The sequence below is a fragment of the Amblyraja radiata genome, chromosome 10 (genome assembly GCF_010909765.2).
Source record: "Amblyraja radiata isolate CabotCenter1 chromosome 10, sAmbRad1.1.pri, whole genome shotgun sequence".
Taxonomy (NCBI): domain Eukaryota; kingdom Metazoa; phylum Chordata; class Chondrichthyes; order Rajiformes; family Rajidae; genus Amblyraja; species Amblyraja radiata.
In genome coordinates, this window is record NC_045965.1 from 12040850 (window position 1) to 12060742 (window position 19893).

General features: G+C 45.6%; 1 protein-coding gene across 2 annotated transcripts in view; it reads left to right on the forward strand.

The window, feature by feature from the left end:
• The first annotated feature begins 5656 nt into the window (after positions 1 to 5656).
• Positions 5657 to 19893, forward strand: part of ddr2 (discoidin domain receptor tyrosine kinase 2) — a 136013-nt gene continuing 121776 nt past the window's right edge. For both annotated transcript variants that reach the window (XM_033028021.1, XM_033028023.1), the window contains exon 1: positions 5657 to 5865. The gene's annotated coding sequence lies outside the window, so the exon portion shown is untranslated. The remainder of the gene's footprint in view (positions 5866 to 19893) is intronic.

Genomic DNA, 19893 nt, shown 5'->3' on the forward strand with positions numbered 1-19893 from the left:
CTGGACCACTGTTTAATATCAGTAACAGCTCCTTGCTTTAATGTTCAAAAAAGAAATTCTACAATGGTGACTGATCACCCGTAAATTTGCCTCAACAAAAGTAAGTAAATGCCCCAAGCATTTGGAATGACTTTTAAATATTCCCAATGCCGACTACACAAATTTTACAGCCATTAATGTATCAAAGTGTGTATGTGTGTGTAGCAATCAATTGTAATTGGGCATAATGGGCTGAGTATAAATTAGCCAAGCTTAATGGCAAACTTAATTCTGTAGTTTTTAATCTTCAAAGGTAATTGTCCAAAGGGACTGGGTGGCACTGCAAGCATTGTCCTTTGATCTCTGCTACTGAGAATGAATCGTCTGTTCTTAATCGAATAAACCTTCATCTGTCCATCAGCTGTAGAGTTCATGTTCATGTGCAAAAATATAGAGGCACAGAGTAATACAGCATGGAAACAGGCCCTTCAGCCCAACTTCTCCATGTGACCAAGATGCCTCATCCAAGCTAGTCCCATTTGCCTGTGTTTGGTCCATATCTCTCTAAACCATTCTTATCCTGTCAAAATGTATTTTAAATGTTGTTATAGTAACTGCCTCAACCACCTCCTCCGGCAGTTTGTTCCATATACCTATCACTCTCCGTGTGAAAAGGTTGTCCCTCAGGTTCGTATTAAATATTCCCTCTCCCACCTTAAACCTACTGGTTCCTGATTCCCCTACCCTGGGTAAAAGACTCTGGTCATTCACCCTGTCAATTATCCTCATGATTTTATAGACCATAAAATTGTCCCTCATCGTTTTCCACTTCAGCGAATGAAGTCCTAGCCAGCCCAAAGTCTCCCTCCAGCTCAGCCTCTCAAGCTCTGGCAACATCCTCATAAATCTTCTCTGACCTCTTTCCAGCTTAATGATATTCATAACAAGAGGAGTTGAGTAGAGGAGAAAAGAGGTCCTTCTGCAGTTGTTCAGGACTCTAGAGAGACCATACCTGGAGTATTATGTGCAGTTTTGGTCCCCTGATTTGAGGAAGGACATTCTTGCTATTGAGGGAGTGCAGAGTAGGTTCACAAGGTTAATTTCAGGGATGCCGGGACTGTCATATGCTGAGAGAATGGAGCGGCTGGGCTTGTACACTCTGGAGTTTAGAAGGATGAGATGGTATCTTATTGAAACATTATTAAGGGTTTGGACACGCTAGAGGCAGGAAACATGTTCCCGATGTTGGGGGAGTCCAGAGCCAGGGACCACAGTTTAAGAATAAGGGGTAAGCCATTTAGAACAAAGATAAGGAAACACTTTTTCTCACAGAGAGTTGTGAGTCTGTGGAATTCTCTGCCTCAGAGGTGGATGCCAACTTCTCTGGATACTTTCAAGAGAGAGCTAGATAGGGCTTTTAAAGATAGCAGAGTCAGGGGATATGAGGAGAAGGCAGGAACGGGGTACTGATTGGGGATGATCAGCCATGATCACATTGAATGGTGGTGCTAGCTCCTAGGGCCGAATGGCGTACTCCTGCACCTATTGCCTATTGCCTATTGCCTCATGTCTGTGGACATAGCTTGCACTGTTTCAGTGTTCAACAGTGCTGGATGCTTAGTTTATTTTAAAGGCACAGTGTGGAAACAGGCACGTTGGCCCACCGGGTTCGTGCCCATTAACGATGACCCATACACTAGTTCAAACCTTGACACTAGGGACAACCTGCACAAGTTTGGAGTATAGGAGGAAATCAGAACACCCGGAGAAAACCCACGAAATCACAGAAAAAACTGTGCAAATTCCACACAGACAGAACTTGTTGTCGGGATCGATCCCGGATCTCTGGAGCTGTGAGGCAGCAACTCTACCGCTGTGCCACTGGGCCGCCCCTACACTATGCACTCTCTGCACTCTTTCCACCTTAATGACGTAGATTAGGGCTGTTTCAGTGTTCAGTTGTTCTGAATGCTCTGAAGTCCCCCTGTTATTTTTTTTAAATTCAATTATTAAAAATAATATTTGCAATGAAACAAAACAGAACAGAACCCACCACCATAATACAAGACAAACTAATATACTAAATAAACTACTATACAACTATGTTACGATCCTTATTGAGGATACATTCAACCCCCAGCAGTCCCGGAAATCCCCCAGGGTGCCCAAGGACCGCGCGTAGTCCCTCGCCAACCCCACCCGGGCGCGGACGTAACCCCGGAAAAGGGGCAGGCAGCCGGCTTGGGCACTGAAGTCCCCCCTTGGCTGAGATCTTTTCCTTGCCTCGTTTGTAGACATCACCAGGTTGCTTGGTGGGGAATTGGAAAAGTCACGTCAGTGCAACAGGGCAGTGGAGCCAAACCAGTCCACTCAACCCCCAAGGCTTGATCACCATTCAACAAGATCAAAGCCCATTAGATTTTAGAACTTAATACAGACTGATGTGCGTGGAGGAGGGAGTCCAGACTTTGTTTCTTCATAGATCGCATGAAGCATGTAGTTGGGACCACATGAAAGGCTGCACCCCAGTACTGTTACAACCACAATCACTGAGAACCAGCTGAGGTCTATTATTGGCATGTGCACCGAGGTACAGTGAAACACTTTGTTCTGCATGTTATTCAATCAAATAAGATAATGTTTTACCTAAATGCAATCAACTTGAATTCAACTACAAAAGTTTAGTTTAGTGATACGGCACGGAAACAGACCCTTCAGCCAATTTTCTCATCCACTCCCTACACACTAGGGGCAATTTACAGAAGGTCAGTTAAAATACAAACCCGCACGTCATTGGGATGTGGGAGCAAACTGGAGCACCTGGTAGAAACCCACGCGGTCACAGGGAGAAAGTGTAGACTCCACACACAGACAGCACCCAAGGCCAGGATCGAACCCGGGTCTCTGGCGCTGTGAGGCAGCAGCTCGATCAGCCGTGCCACTGTGCTGCCCGTTCAGATAGAACACAGAGGAAGATACAGAGTGCAGAATATAGTTCTCAGGATTGTTACCCATCAGTTCCACAGACACGAACAGGGAATGGGCAGAGCTAGTCACCACCACTAGATATTTTCTGATATCTCACTATTTTGTTCGGCACGGTGGCGCAGAAGTAGAGTTGCTGCCTCACGGCGCCAGAGCTTCGGGTTTGATCCTAACTAAGGGTGATGTCGGTACGGGGTTTGTATGCTCTCCCTGTGAACACGTGGGTTTTCTCCGGGTGCTCTGGTTTCCTCCCACATTCCAAAGACGTGCAGGTTTCTAGTTTAATTGGCTTCTGTAAACTGTGACTAGTGTGTAGGATGGAACTAGTGTACGGGGTGAGCACTCGCCGGTGTGGACGGTGGGCCGAAGGGCCTGTTTCCATGCTGTATCTCTAAATTAAACTAAACGTTTTCACCAGTCTCTGGTCCCAAGGGATTAGTGGAAGAACAGGGAGTCCTCTGCCAACGTCTATTTTCCCGACAACATTGAAATGAGATTCTTTGGGCATCATCACATTGTTTCTTGTGGGAGCTGGTTGGGTATGTTTGCCTCCCTGTTTCCTACGATGCAACCAGTCACTGCATATCAAAACCTCTTCATTAACTGTTGAGCATTTTGGAAACTATTTGTGTTGGAACGCTGAATTCTCTCAGCAGTGACAAAAAACTACTTTGATCCAGGCCAAATGAGTCAAAGTTTTCCTTAGTTCTACAAAGAAGGCTCCAAGACTTTGTCTGTACATTCATGTTCATACTGTAAGGCATGGAAGCAGAATTAGACCATTCAGCCCATCAAGTCTATACTGCCATTTAATCATGGCTAATCTATCTTTCCCTCTCAACCCCATTCTCCTGCCTTCTCCCCATTACCTTTGACACTATTATGGAATTCCCTGCCACAGAGGGCAGTGGAGGCCAAGTCACTGGATGGATTTAAGAGAGAGTTAGATAGAGCTCTAGGGGCTAGTGGAGTCAAGGGATATGGGGAGAAGGCAGGCACGGGTTATTGATAGGGGACGATCAGCCATGATCACAATGAATGGCGGTGCTGGCTCGAAGGGCCGAATGGCCTCCTCCTGCACCTATTTTCTATGTTTCTATATTACTAATCAAGAACCTGCTTTAAAAATACCCAATGACTTGGCATCCACGGCCATCTGTGGCAATGAATTCCACAGATTCACCACCCTCTGTAAGGTCACAGATGCCACAGACTCACCTCCCTCCAAAGACCCTGCCAGACCAGCCTAGTTCCTCCAGCACTTTGGGTTTTTGCACGTGATACCAGCATCTGCAGTTCCTCCAGTCTCTCTCAAAAAGGAGTTGTTGCATGAGATAAAATATACCAGCCAACGAGCCTTGATATAGAAGTAAAATCAGTGGCCGACAGTTGACTTTCAATTGAGACAAATCAACCCATATGTGGTCTGTGTCACATTTTATTCAGGAACAAGTACATTTTCAATTACAGTAAAATGAGAGAAAAAAAACATCAAGTATTGAATTTCGAACCCACTTTGCATAAGTGGAAGCAGATTGCTTTCAGTAAAATGTAGTATGAAGTTTAGTTTTGTTGAGCTTGGGGACACAGCATGGAAACAGGCCCTTCGCTTCACCGAGTTCACACCAACCATCGATCACCCCTTTGCTCTAGATCTATGTTATACCACTTTCCTCATCCACTCCCTGCACACCAGGGGCAACTTACAGATGGCCAATAAACCTACTTACTCACACATTCATAGGATGTGGGAGGAAACCGGAGCGCCTGGAGGAAACCCACCAGGTCACAGGAGGAACGTGCAAACTCCACATACAGACAGCACCCGAGGTCAGCATCGAACCCAGGTATGTGGCGATGTGAGTCAGAGTCTGCGCCGTTGTGCCACCTTTTTAGGGATGGGATTCCCAATATCCGAACCCAAAGAAGGATCCAAAGAAGAATCTCGAGCCGAAACGTCACCCATCCATGTCCAGCAGAGAAGCTGCCAGACCCGCTGAGTTACTCCAGCGCTTTGTGTCTTTTTTTGTTGCTTTCAGTCATTGTGTTCCGGGGACAGGAAGAAGTCTGGTTGATTCCCAAAAGCTACCCAAACAAATCTTGGAGCCACGAGGCAGCCCAACACTGTAATTTCCTGTCCCTTTGTACTGCTGTGGGTACGCATTTTGGACAAGTTCTGACAATAAAATATGTCCTTTTGCAGAACCTCAGGGCCGACAGTGTTTCCCATTGACACTGTTGCACAGCGGTAGAGTTGCTGCCTTACAGCGCTTGCAGCATCAGAGACCCGGGTTTGATCCTGACTACGGGTGCTGACTGTACGGAGTTTGTACGTTCTCCCCGTGACCGCGTGGGTTTTCTCCAAGATCTTCGGGTTCCTCCAACACTCCAAAGACGTACAGGTTTGCAGGTTAATTGGCTTGGTATACGTGTAAAATCGTCCGTAGTGTGTGTAGGATAGTGTTAATGTGCAGGGGACGCTGGTCAGTGTGGACCAGTTGGGCCGAAGGGCCTGTTTCCGCACTGTATCTCAAAACTAAACTAAACTCAGTCCTTGCTGTCAGTAACAAGCAGAATCCCTTGGGCAAATGCAAGTGAGTCTAAACTGCTGTGATTGCTCCTAGTCAGGGCGTCTAATTGAAACAGTCTGTGCATCGTATGGAATTCTGGGATCCTTGGCTGACTCCCAAGAATTCCCAGAATGTTAGAGGGTTTTTTTTTTCTTTGCAGGCATCTTACTTCAGCTCTGCTTATGTGAGATAGAGAGAGACCGAGAAAGTAGGAAATTCTAAGTAACATCAAAACCAAAGTCTGATCACTGAAGATCCCCAAACTAAGACATTCATATGTATAACCACCCTGGACAGTTGTGCTGATGGGAAAGTGTTCTTCTTCATGAAGGTATGTAATCCCTTCTTGTAAATCCTTCGTTGCCGTTCTGTCGCGGGCCACCAGTGGTTCTTGGCCAAGTCCGGGAAAGTTTATAATTTTTTTTAAGATATGGATAGATTCATCTAGCTAGCACAACTCCTTCAGAAAGTAACGGAAAGTGAATTGCGAAGAAAGTTTGTGTTTATGTAAAACTGGTTGCATGGAACCATAGATATTTAAAACTGATGTGATGTGGAAGAAAAAAAAATATTTTCAGGTAAAGTACAACTTTCTTTGCTGTCTGCATGGCAGGCATAACTAGCTGATCGCTGACAGGCAGAGTTGCTGCACAACTTGAGTTGTAACCAAGTGCCGGTTTTCCGACAAAAGTGGGAAACTTTTCAACTTGATGTCCGTCTTCAGACTAACTCGCACTCCATCAGCATTGTATTATATAGTCCCTCACTCTGGAGTGCTCTTTGCCGTAGTGAGTCTGCAAAGCCCCTTTGTTGCAATACATGTTCATAAGTTATAGGAGCACTATTAGGCCATTCAGCCCATCCAGTCTACTCCGCCATTCAATCATGGCTGATCTATCCTACCCTCTCAACCCCATTCTCCTGCCTCCACCTCCCCCCCCCTATCCCCCGCCCCCGTAACCCCCGACAACCTGTTTTAAAGTTGTCAATTGAAGTTTAAAAATTGACCAAAACTTATGGGATAATTGGGAGACACAAGGAACTGTAGATACTAGTTTGTAAAAACGGGCATAAAGTGCTGGAGTAACTCAACGGGTCAAGCAGCATCCATGGAGGCATGGATTGGTGCCGCTTCATGTTGGACTGATGAAGGGTCGGGACATTAATCTATGAGAGAGATTGGTTTGGTATAAAATGAATTGATGGGGAATGTGATTGAAGCAATTAATCAGATGGAGAACATAAACTCAAGGGGCTAAATTGTGTTTAGTAATATAGGCTAAATGATCTTCTGTTATGTGGTTGGCAAATTTAATGTAAAAACATGTACTCTCTGTTAGTCAATGGAGAATAACATTCTGTGTGGAACTGGCTCCACATAACCCCTCTGTATCCCTACTGGTGACCTAGACCAACATGGTCTCCCACAGTGGCCTAATGCATGAGTTTGAGCAAGACATGTGGCTTAGTTTAGGTTTAGTTTAAAGATACAGTACGGAATTAGGTTCTTCGGCCCACTGAGTTCATGCTGACCAGCGATCCCCGTACACTAGCACTATCCTGTACATACTAGGGACAATTTACAATATTTACCGAAGCTAATTAACCTACAATCCTGCACGTCTTTGGAGTGTGGGAGGAAACCGAAGAAGCAGGAGAAAACCCACGGGTACAGGCAGCATCTGTAGTCAGGATCGAACCCGGGTCTCTGGCGCTGTGAGGCAGCAACTCTACCTCTGCACCACCATGACGCCCAGTTTAATTCTAATGTCGAAACAAGGAACTGCAGATGCTGGTTTACAAAAATGGACACAAAGTGCTGGCGTAACTCAATAGGTCAGGCAGCATCTCTAGAGAATATTGGGTAAAGACCCTTCTTTAGAGTGAAGAAGGGATCGACCTGAAATGTCGCCCGTCCATGTTCTCCAGAGATGCTGCCTGTCCCGCTGATTAACTCCAGCAATCTGTGTCCTACTTTCTTTATCACATTTTTCAAATTGGAGTTGATTATTATTGCCATATCTTGATTTTGGACGGCAGAGAAAGTATTAAGTGAACCGTAAAAAGTTTGTTGTTTCGGTGCAGAGAGAAAACAATGGTGTGGCGTCTGGAGGAAATTGGATGAGGAGTTTTAGGAGAGAGAAGATGAGACTATAATATAACGATTGTAAGATCCTGTAGAGAGGGTGAGGGATCTTAGGGTCCAAGTCCATTGCTCACTGGAAGTGGCTACACAAGTAGACAGAGCGGTAAAAATATGTATGGTACGCTTGCCTTCATCAGTCAGGACATGGAGTATAAGATTCAGGACATCATGATGCAGCTTTATAGGACTTTGCTCAGGCTGCATTTGGAGCATTGCATGCAGTTCTGGTCACCCTATTGCAGGAAGCTTTGGAGATGGTGCAGAAGTGGTTTACCAGGACACTGCCTAGATTGGAGGGCATTAACTACAAGGCCACAGTCGTAGAATAAAGGGGAGGTCATTTAAGACTGAGGTGAGAAAAAAACTTTTTCACCCAGAGAGTTGTGAATTTATGGAATTCCCTGCCACAGAGGGCAATGGAGGCCAAATCATTGGATGGATTTAAGAGAGAGTTACATAGAGCTCTAGGGGCTAGTAGAGTCAAGGGATATGGGGAGAAGGCAGGCACTGGTTATTGAGAGGGGACGATCAGCCATGATCACAATGAGTGGCGGTGCTGGCTCGAAGGACCGAATGGCCTCCTGCACCTATTTTCTATGTTACTAGGCGAGGTTGGACAAACTTAGATTGTTTTCTCTGGAACGTCGGAGCCTAAGGGGAGACCTAATAGGTATATTAAATTATCAGAGGCATAGATAGGGTGGACAGTCAGAACCTTTCTTGCAGGGTTAAAGTGTCAAAGGTTAGAGTGCGTAGCTTTAAGATGAGAGGGGCAAAGTGTAAAGGAGATGTACTGGCAAATTGTTTACATAGTGGGTGCCTGGAATGTGCTGCCAGGAGTGAAATAGGATACAATAGTGGCATTTAAGAGACTTTTAGATAGGCACATTGATATGCAGGGAATAGGGGATATGGATCCAAAGGAGACTAGTTTAATTTGGCATCATGTTCAGCATGGACACTATGGGCTGAAGGGCCTGTTCCTGTGCTTTCGTCTAGCTTGTTTTGCAAATGCTAGTTTTTAAGTTTAAAAATAAGATGAAAACTGCAACTAATTGCCGTATTTTGTCAAAGACTTGATGCCATTCTTATAATTTTTAATTATCGTCATCAACCTTCTCATTTTCACAGGTGAAGTTTTTACAATGTGTTAAAAGGTGAATAGAATGTCATTCACATAAAGATCTTAAAATAATCAACAATTCAATATGTTACTCCAACAACAATTTCATAGTTTGTACTTTTGGAAATTAACTTCACATGGCTTCATTTAAAAAAAAGATGACTTAAAAAAAGAGCGCTTTAAACTAAGCCTGATTATGCGGTTGTCTTTATGGGACACAATGTATTTTATAGTGCTTTTAATTCAATAATTAAGCAACAACTTTCATATTATTTGACCAGGATGCGTTCTAAAAGATGAAGTCATGGATTGAAGCTATTAATTGCTGGATTACATAGTGTAGTTGAGTTTGGTTTAGAGATACAGTGCAGAAACAGGTCCTTGGCCCACTGAGTCCGCATCGACCAGCGACCCCCTCACATTAACGCTACCCTACACACACTAGGGACAATTTTACATTTACAACAAGCCAATTAACCTACAGTTGGAGTGTGGGAGGAAACCAAAGATCTCGGAGAAAACCCACGCAGGTCACGGGGAGAGCGTGCAAACTCCGTACAGACAGCACCCATAGTCAGGATCAAACCCGGGTCTGTGGCGCTGTAAGGCAGCAACTCTACCGCTGTGTCACTGTGCCGCCTTTACTTTGGGATGTGCTTTGAGAAGTACTTTGGGATGTTCTTGAAAGCTTTGAATAAAGATACTTTCTTAAACAGTGCTTACAAATTTCCAATCAATTCACTTCAGTGGTAAACAACTGCATGCTGTTGTGTGTGTTACATATGTCGTTAAGACATTTAGCTTTGTGTTTTTAAGTGTGTGAAACTGGACAAGGTAGAAACCTAGAGACTTTCCGCCACATTCCTCTAAATGCCAGTTTTCCGCAGTGCGTCAGAGAGTAGAAACTCAGCAGAAGGCGAGAAGTTATGTGTTGAGGCATGTATCTTGCTCATTTTAACAAATGGACATTGTCCACCTCATTTCATTGTTGGATGACGAGGTTAGACAGATGAAACGGCATCTGACTCAGAGCCAAGCTAATTTTCTCTTCATCCTATTAACAATGGGTGGGAAAGAACCTGCATTTATTTTAGCACCTCGTCACGTCAGAATTTCCATGGGCAACTCTGGGGCAGCACAGTGCCACAGCTGGTGGTGCCACTACCTCAGAGTGCCAGAGTCCCCAGGTTCGATCCCGGCCTCTGTCCAGTGCTGTCTGCATGGAGTTTGCTCGTTCTCCTTGTGGCCGCGTGGGTTTCCTCCGGGTGCTCCGGTTTTACTCCCACATCCCAAAGGCGTGAGGGTTTGCACGTTATTTGGCCCTCTGTAACTAGTGTGTTAGGATTGGATGAGAAAGTCGGATAACATAGAACTAGTGTGAAGAGGTGATCGATGGTCGACTCGGTGGGCTGAAGTTTCCATGCTCTATCGCTAAACTAAACTGAACTCCATGGCCCAACGTGGCAGTGTGGTGACTACTAGGAATGTATCCTGGTGGAAGAAAGTATCAATGTACTGGTTGCGAGGGCGCTTGTGTGGCAAGTGGAGCTCAATATGAGGTGATACATTTGGGGAGGTCAATTGATACAAAGGAATGTACACCAAATTGTCAGATATATTGAAAAGAGCTGGAGAATAGAGGGATCTGGAAAAGGGCATCTAGAGATCCCTGAAGACAGTAGGGAGGTAGATAGACACAAAATGCTGGAGTAACTCAGCAGGTCAGGCAGCATCTCTAGAGAAAAGGAACAGGTGACGTTTTGGGTCGAGACCCTTCTTCAGTCTCAACTTGAACCTCCAGCATTTTGTGTCTTTCGTGGCCTAATTCAAGTCAAGTCAAGTTTATTCGTCACATACACATACGAGATGTGCAGTGAAATGAAAAGTGGCAATTCTACCTCTATGTCTCAAGTTCAAGTTCAAGTTGTATTAATTGTCACTTAACCAACTAAGGTACAGTGAAATTTGAGTTACCATACAGCCACACTAAGTGAAAAGAACACAATACCTACATAAAATATATTTATGGTACCTTTGGTGTAAACCAGCATCTGCAGTTCCTTCCTACACTCAAGGAGGTAGATAAGGTTGTTCAGAAGACAAAAAAAGAGAGTTTTCTCAAGGTCACGAAGTGCTGGAGTAACTTGGCAGGTCAAGCATTATCCCTGGCGAACATGGATAGATGATATTTCGGGTCAAGACCCTTCATTGTAGACTCAAGACTGATTGTAGAGTCCTGACACGAAACATCACTTCTCCATTTTCTCCAGAGATGCTGCCTGACCTGCTGAGTTTTAGTTTAGTTTTGAGATACAATACAGAAACAGGCCCTTCGGCTCACCGAGTCCCCACCGACCAGCCATCCCAACGCACTAACACTATCCTACACACGCGAGAGACAATTTTACAATTTTGGAGTCTGGGAGGAAACTGGAGCACCCGGAGAAAACCCACACGGGTCACGGGGAGAAAGTACAAACTCCGTGCAGACTGCACCCGAAGCCAGGATCGAACCCGAGTCTCTGGCGCTGTAGGTGGGTCGCCAGGAGGTCCAGGTGGGTCGCCAGGAGGTCGAAGATTGTCGTAGGTTCTTAATTACAGCGCCAACCTTCCTGTTCATCGCGGTGTGTGCCTGTATCACATTGGCTTTGCACCGTGGGAATTTCACTCATACAGCGCTCCCCCCACTTGCTGTGTGTGTGTGTGTGTGTGTGTGTGTGTGTGTGTGTGTGTGTGTGTGTGTGTCTGCTTGTGTTTGTGTTTGTGTGGGTCTGTGTGTGTGTGTGTGTGGGGGGGGGGGTTGTGTGTGTGTGTGTGTGTGTGTGTGTGTGTGTGGATCTGCGTGTGTGTGTGTGTTTGGATCTGCGTGTGTTTGTGTTTGTGTGGGTCTGCGTGTGTTTGTGTTTGTGTGTGTGTGTGTGTGTGTGTGTGTGTGTGGGGGGGGGGGGGGTGTGTGTGTGTGTGTGTGTGTGTGTGTGTGTGTCTCTCTGTCTCTCTCTCTCTGTCTCTGACAGTCGCCAGCAGTTGTCAGAAAAATCGCCTAAGTGGGCCCATAAGGCAGCAACTCTGCCACTGTGCCACCCTCCAGTTACTCCAGCACTTTGTGTCCTTTTGTGCATTAACCAGCATCTGCAGTTCTTTGTTTCCACTAAAGATAGTTGCATTTATTGGTTGATCTCTTGAGCACAGAAATGGAACTGTGGAATGTTCATGCTTAGAGTGCTGTGTGAACATTTGGTCATCATACGACAAGACGGTTTGTGATAATACTTGCGAGAAACATAGCAGATTTACAAGGATGTTACTTGGACTGAAATACTTTAGTTATGAGGGGAGTTTTTACTTGGCTGTGCTTGCTCTCGCTGAAACAAAGGCTACAGACAGGAAATTTAATTGAGATCTACAAAGATATGATACGTCTCTGCAACGGAAACAGGAAGGATCTAATTCGAAGAATCATATTTCAGTTGACCAAATCGGAGGCATCCAGGGAATTCAAATGTAATTTAAAATGTAATTGGTAGAAGAATTAGAGGAAAGAAAGGAAAAGAAAACAGACTGTGGTAGGGATGTTGGAACTTGATGCTTGAAAGGATTTTAGAGATATGAAAGTAAAGGGGAACCTGGAAGAACTCTAGATGCGCAATTTCCAGCAAAGCTCGGGGGCAGAACATGAGTTTCTACCACAGATCCTTGGTCGTTTTGAAGAGATGAATGATCCATGCCTTGTACTGTAAGTATCCATTCTTCAAGACATTTTATAATTTCTTAAGTTCAAATAATTAGGTCATTCAGCCCATCTAGTCTACTCTGCTATTCATTCATGGCTGATCTTTCTTTCCCTCTCAATCCTATTCCCGTGCCTTCTCCCCATAACCTCTGACACCATTTTACTGATAACAAATCACTTTTACAACATGGCCTTTGTTGTTGTCCAACTAAAAACAGAGGTAAATGTATCCAATGGTTCAATGCTGCTTCATGTGCAACTACACAGTGAAATTGTAAGAAAATGGAGGAAAGAAAATGAGTGGTGTAAAGCCCGAGGGAGGGATATGGGTGGAAGGGGGAAGAGAAAAGAGGGGTGATGAAAGGGAAATGGGGGACTGAGGTGGGAGAGGTGGGAGATGACTAAGGAGGAGTGGAAAAGAGTATGGTGATGGGGTGGTGGGAGAAGTATACGAGGGGAGAGAGAAAAGAGAAGCGAGGTGGCACGGTGGCGCAGCGGTAGAGTTGCTGCCTTACAGTGCTTACAGCGCCGGAGACCCGGGTTCGATCCCGACTATGGGTGCTGCCTGTACGGAGTTTGTACGTTCTCCCCGTGACCTCCTTGGGTTTCTCCGAGATATTCGTTTTCCGCACACACTCCAAAGATGTACAAGTTTGTAAGTTAAGTGTAAGTTGTCCCCAGTGTATGTAGGATAGTGTTAGTGTACGGGGATCGCTGCTCAGTGGGCCGAAGGGCCTGTTTTCTCGCAGTATCTCTAAACTAAACTAAACAAAGCTAAAAAGGTATTACTTAAAATTGGAGCATTCAAAGTTCATACTGTTGGCTGCAGGCCAACCCAAGTGGACTGAGAAGGAACAAAAAACTGCAGATGCTGATTACTACACAAAAAGACACAAAGTGCTGGATTGACATCACATTGAATGGTGGTGCTGGCTCGAAGGGCCGAATAGCCTACTCCTGCACCTATTGTCTATTGTCTAACTCAGCAGGTCAGACACTGGAGAACACAGATAGGTGATGTTTCGATTGGAGATTTTTCTTCAGACTGATGAAGTCTGAAGACTGAAGAAGGGATGTAAAGTCATCTTTACACTTCTTTAAGGACTGGATGGCATTGCTTTGAGGTGAGAGGGGCAAGGTTTAAGGGTGATGTTGGGGCAGGTTTTTTACACAGGATGGTGGGGGCCTGGTTGTGGAGGCAGATGTGATAGTGGTTTCAGGTAGGCTCATGGATATGGACATGGATCATGTGCAGGCAGAGGAGATTAGTTTAACTAGGCATCCTGTTCCTGTGCTATGTTCTATGTTGTCAGCAGATATTGAGCCAATAAGTTCCTATTTAGCCAATATTTTATTTCTGTGGTTCTTATTAATCACATGAGCTTTTATGAATTGACGACAATTAAAGATTTTGGAAGTGGCCGAGCAGTTATTGCTTGTTTAGTTTGGTTTAGTTTAGTTTATTATTGTCATGTGTACCAAGGTCCAATAAAAAGCTTTTTGTTGCGTGCTGTCCAGTCAGCAGAAAGACTATACATGATTACGATCAAACCGTCCACACTGTACAGATACAGGATAAAGGGAATAACATTTAGTGCAAGATAAAGTCCAGTAAAGTCCGGTTAAACATAGTCCAAGGGTCTCCAATGAGGTAGATGGGAGGTCAGGACAGCTCCCAAATTTGTACTTGGAAGATGTAAATTTATAGAAGTAAAACTAAGATATCAAGGTATCCACATCCTGTCAAAAGCTGTGTCTTATTTTTCTGCATTACTGAAAGTTTAATGAGGTCATTTATTTGGAGAATTGCACACCAGGTCACACCAGGTTTTTTTTCAAGAACCTGGCACCAAATTCACACCAAGCCACAAAATATTACACAGGCCCAGTTACCACAGAAATGTAACTGCTCTGTTTATGAGACATGGCCGGCAGTCACACAATTGCTCTTTTGACAGACTGAGGGAGGATTCCATTCTATTTCCAATTCATGAGTTTGCGAGGACTTCGGAAAGATCGTGGAAAATATGTTGTTTTGGTCCAAAACGCAAAATGCTGGAGTAACTCAGTGGATGTAGAGGGATTGGACAGGTGATGTTTTAGTTTGGGGGCCTTCATCTGACTGATTGCAGTAAAGGGGATGGGCGGGGGGGGGGGGGGGGGGGGATGGAAGCCAGTCAAGTGACTGTGACTATCATGGCAAGTGATAGGTGGATAGACACAAAGTGCTGAAAGAACTCGGCAGGTCAGGCAGCATCTCTGGAGAAACAGAATAGGTGACGTTTCGGGCCGGGATCCTTTTTCAGACATTTTATAGTTGTGATAGGTGGATACAGTTGAGGGGGGTTGTTTGGCTGATGGGTGGAGTAAGCGGCAAAGGCTGGAGGTGAAAAGGGAGTCAGATAAGGAGAGAAGAGGAGGAGTGAAATAGGAGGGGAGGGGAATAGGAGGATATTACTTAAAATTGGAAAATCCAATGTTCATACTGAAGATAGACCCAAAGTGCTGGAGTAACTCAGTGGGTCATGCAGCATCTTTGGAGAAAAGGAATAGGCGACATTTCAGATCAGCACCCTTTTTCCGACCTGAAACACCACCCATTCCTTCTCTTCAGAGATATTGCCTGACCCACTGAGTTACTCCAGCATTTAGTGTCTGTGTTCGGTATAAACCACCATCTGCAGTTCCTTCCCACACTCAGTGTTCATACAGCTGAGTTGTGAAGGTACCCGAGCGGATTATAGGGTGCTGTCCCTTTAGTTTGCGTGTGGCCTCACTCTGCCAATGGAGGAGGCCTAGGACTGAAAGGACAGTGTGGGAATGGGAAGGGGAGTTAAAGTGCTGAGCAACTGGGAGATCCAGCAGACTCCCTTATTGGCAAATACACTCTTGACATGGTTATTCTTAAGAACTCAATTCAACATGTAAACCATTCACCTTCCTTGAACTACACAATATTATGCAAGTGTAAAAATTCAATCATTTTTTAACGCATCAAAACTACATTGAGTGTTGGGCATTTTATTACTCTTCCTTTTACCATTTTCCTTTTATCTTCCTGCCTGAGTTTAATTTAGTTGACATTCCTGCCTATCCTCCCCACATAAGAAGCCTTTGAGCTTTATGTTTCCATTTATACTCAGAGTTAAATATGCACACATTGTTTTGAGGAATAGACTTCTTTACCACATATTGTTTATTTAGTCCTGGGTTTAGCCCAGGTGAGGAATCTGTGGAATTTATTGCCACAGAGGCCATGTCTTGTGGAGGCCAAGACATTGGGTATTTTTAAAGCGGAGATTGACAGGTTCTAGATTATAAAGGGCGTCACAGGTTACAGGGAGAAGGCAGGAGAATGGGGTTGAGAGGAAAAGATAGATCAGCCATGATCGAATGGCAAAGCAGACTTGATGGTCCAAATGGCCTAATTCTGCTCTTATGTCATATGGTCTCCGCCTTGTTCCATTATGCAATTTTTGCTTTTTATATAACTTCTGCGTAGTTGAGTTTAGCTTAGAGATGCGGCGTGGATTCAGGCCCTTCGGTCCACTGAGTCTGTGTCGACCACCAGTTCTATCCCACACACAGAGGACAATTTAGATAATCCAATTAACCCTCAGTCTTTGGAGCGTGGGAGGAAACCGGAGCACCTGGAAAAAACCCACGTGGTCACAAGTAGAACCTACAAACTCCGTACAGACAGTAGCCAGGATCAAATCCGGGTCTCCGGCGCTGTAAGGCAGCAACTCTACCGCTGCTCCACCTGTTCTGGTCCGAGCTTTTACTGAGTATTACCCATCAACACTAGGCCATCCATTTTTCCACTGCCCTCATTATAGGTTATATCTATAACTATCCTGCATTAATGCTTACATTGAAATGTGTATTCATGCTGAATTTTCTAATTGATTGACAGAACGTAGAGCAGCACAAGAGCAGGCCCTTGGGCCCACAATGTCTATGCCGAATATGATTCCGTTAAAATAATCCCCTTTGCCTGCATGTCATCCATATTCCTCCATTCCTGCATGTCCATGTGCTTCACCTAAAGCCTCTTAAACACCACTGTTGTATTTGCCTCCACCACCATCCATGGCAGTATATTCCAGGCACCTCTCTATTTAAACAAAATTTGCCCCCCTCCTCTCCTTTAAACTTTGCCACCTTTAAAGCCACCCACTAGTTTTTGACATTTTCACCCTGGGAGAAAAAGGTTCTGACTGTCTACCCTCTCTATGCCTCACGTAATTTTATATAATTCAATCAGGTTTCCCTTCAGCCTCCGACATTCCAGAGAAAACAATCCACGTTTGACCAACCTTGTAGCTAATACCATTGAATCCAGGCAGTATTCTAGTAAACCTCTTCTGCACCCGGTCCAAAGCTTCCTCATATTTCCTGTCATGAGGCAACCACAATTTGGGGCGGCACGGTGGCGCAGTGGTAGAGTTGCTGCGTTACAGCGCCAGAGACCCGGATTCGATCCTGGCTACAGGTGCTGTCTGTACGGAATTTGTACGTTCTCCCTGTGACCACGTGGGTTTTCTCCGGGTGCTCCGGTTTCCTTCCACGCTCTAAAGACGTATAAGTTTGTAGGTTAATTGGCTTCTGCAAATTGCCCCCAGCGTGTAGGATAAGATTCAGATTCAGATTCAGATTCAACTTTAATTGTCATTGTCCGTGTACAGTACAGAGACAACAAAATGCATTTAGCATCTCCCTGGAAGAGCGACATAGCATATGATTTGAATAAATATTTACATTAGCATATATACAGACAAAGTGTTTTTCCTGTGGGAGGAGTGTCCGGGGGGGGGGGGGGTGATTGGCAGTCACCGAGGTACGTTGTTGAGTAGAGTGACAGCCGCCGGGAAGAAGCTGTTCCTGGACCTGCTGGTCCGGCAACGGAGAGACCTGTAGCGCCTCCCGGATGGTAGGAGGGTAAACAGTCCATGGTTGGGCTGAGAGCAGTCCTTGGCGATGCTGAGCGCCCTCCGCAGACAACGCTTGCTTTGGACAGACTCAATGGAGGGGAGCGAGGAACCGGTGATGCGTTGGGCAATTTTCACCACCCTCTGCAATGCCTTCCGGTCGGAGACAGAGCAGTTGCCATACCATACTGTGATGCAGTTGGTAAGGATGCTCTCGATGGTGCAGCGGTAGAAGTTCACCAGGATCTGAGGAGACAGATGGACCTTCTTCAGTCTCCTCAGGAAGAAGAGACGCTGGTGAGCCTTCTTGATCAGAGTTGAGGTATTGTGGGTCCAAGAGAGGTCATCGGAGATGTTAACACCCAGGAACCTGAAGCTAGAAACACGTTCCACCTCCGTCCCGTTAATGTGGATGGGGGTGTGCGTGCCGCCCCTGGACTTCCTGAAGTCTACAATGAGCTCCTTGGTCTTCTTGGAGTTAAGGGCCAGGTTGTTGTCAGCGCACCATGCTGCTAAGTGCTGGTCCTCCTCCCTGTAGGCCGACTCATCGTTGTTGCTGATGAGGCCAATCACCGTTGTATCATCTGCATACTTAATGATGGTGTTAGTACCATGTACAGGTGTGCAGTCATAGGTGAAGAGGGAGTAGAGGAGGGGGCTCAGCACACAGCCCTGTGGAACGCCGGTGTTCAGGGTGAGGGTTGAAGAGGTGTGCTTGTCTAACCTAACAGACTGTGGTCTGTTGGTTAGAAAGTCCAGTATCCAGTTGCAGAGGGAGGGATCGATGCCCAGGTTACCGAGTTTGGTGATCAGTTTAGATGGTATAATGGTGTTGAATGCTGAGCTGTAATCGATGAACAGCATTCTTACGTAAGTGTCTCTGTTGTCGAGGTGGGAGAGGGCGGAGTGAAGTGCCGTTGAGATGGCATCCTCCGTACTCCTGTTCTTGCGGTAGGCAAACTGATAGGGATCCAGTGTGGGCGGTAGGCAGCTTTTGAGGTGTGCCAGGACCAGCCTCTCGAAGCACTTGGTGATGATGGGGGTAAGTGCAACTGGGCGGAAGTCGTTGAGGCTTGCCGCAGTGGAGTGTTTTGGCACTGGCACGATGGAGGTGGTTTTAAGGCACGTGGGGACAACTGCTTGGGCAAGTGACAGGTTGAAGATGTCAGTCCAGACGTCTGTCAGCTGCGCAGCACAGGCCCTGAGCACGCGCCCGGGGATGCCGTCAGGGCCAGCAGCCTTACGTGCATTAGTCCTACTCAGTGCCACGTATACGTCATAGGGGGTGAGTGTGAGGGGTTGGTGATCGGCAGGGAGCACAGCCTTGATGGCTGTCTCTAGATTGTCCCTGTCGAAGCGGCCATAGAAGTGGTTAAGCTCCTCAAGGAAGGAGGCGTCGCTGGATGTGGGGGTGGTGTTGGAGGGTCTATAGTCCGTGATGGCCTGGATGCCTTGCCACATGCGTCGGGGGTCGGAGTTGTAGTTGAAGTGCTCCTCAATCCTGAGCTTATGGCAGTGCTTGGCCTTCTTGATGCCCCTCTTCAGGTTAGCCCTGGATGAGCTGTAGGCTCGAGCATCGCCTGACCTGAAACTGGTGTGTGGTGATTGCTGGTTGGCGTGGACCCAGTGGGCCAAAATGTTAGTTTCCTCACTGTATCTCCAAACTAAACTAAACTGCACGCAGTGTTCTAAATGTGGCGCTCGAGAGAAAACAGTCCAAGTTTGGCCAACCTCTCCGTTTGACTCATAAGTTTATGATATTGCCCTTGTGTAATATTACACTGGGATAGGTGAGCAGTGAGCTGCAGACATGACACACATGGTCTCCTCCTAATCGCCTTCTGTAAAATGCCATGTACACCAGACATTAGGTAATGTTGCAGATTGACAAATATCATAAAAAAATGGTTACATTGGTCAACTGGGAACAATATTTTTGCTTGGAAGTGATTATCAAGTATAACTTTAATATCACAACACCTATTAAAGCCATAACACTTGCCAAGTGCCTTTTCTCTGTTCTATGCACAGGCGGAGAAGAAACTCCTTTGAAAGCACATCTTTCTCATTCTGTCCGTTGTGATAATGTCCACAATTCCCCCCCCCCCCCCCCCCTCAGTGTCCCGCTTCAGAAAAGCTTCAACTGTAGATTCGCAAACGTAATTCGTTCTTCAGAAACTCTCATAAAACTTTCTTAAAAATCATCATTTTAATCAGGTATTCTGCCCTGATCTCTCCTTTAATTCCTGCACTGTGGCACATTGCCGACCTCTTAAACATAACATCTGCTGTTACTTTAGCTCGACTTTCAAAGCGCATTAAAAATGTAAATAGTTTATTTCTCAAGGCTATAGCTGACTATGTGTTAAACATTACTGGATATGGGGCATTAAAATTACTCTTTGGGACGATATAGAACACAGCACAGG